Here is a 246-nt window from a genome sequence, read left to right as displayed (position 1 = left end):
GTTGCTGAAAAAGTACAACATCAGATTAAGATGATACAAACTCAACCAACTAACATCCTAATCACCGTTATAGTACCGTTTAACAGTGTAGGCAATCAGAGTTTGTCAAATAAAGTCTGAGTAGGTTCAACTCCCTTGTAGTACAGCCTCTGTTAGTCTGTATACACAGTATAACGGGAGAGCACACCATATACAGTAACAAGGGTATCTCTGAATCAGAGACTAATATAACAGTTAAGTAAGCAG

The sequence above is a fragment of the Morone saxatilis genome, unplaced genomic scaffold, assembly GCF_004916995.1.
Source record: "Morone saxatilis isolate NCDOM2014 unplaced genomic scaffold, NCSU_SB_2.0 Contig2, whole genome shotgun sequence".
Classification (NCBI taxonomy): domain Eukaryota; kingdom Metazoa; phylum Chordata; class Actinopteri; family Moronidae; genus Morone; species Morone saxatilis.
Note: the sequence above shows the minus strand (reverse complement) of the source record.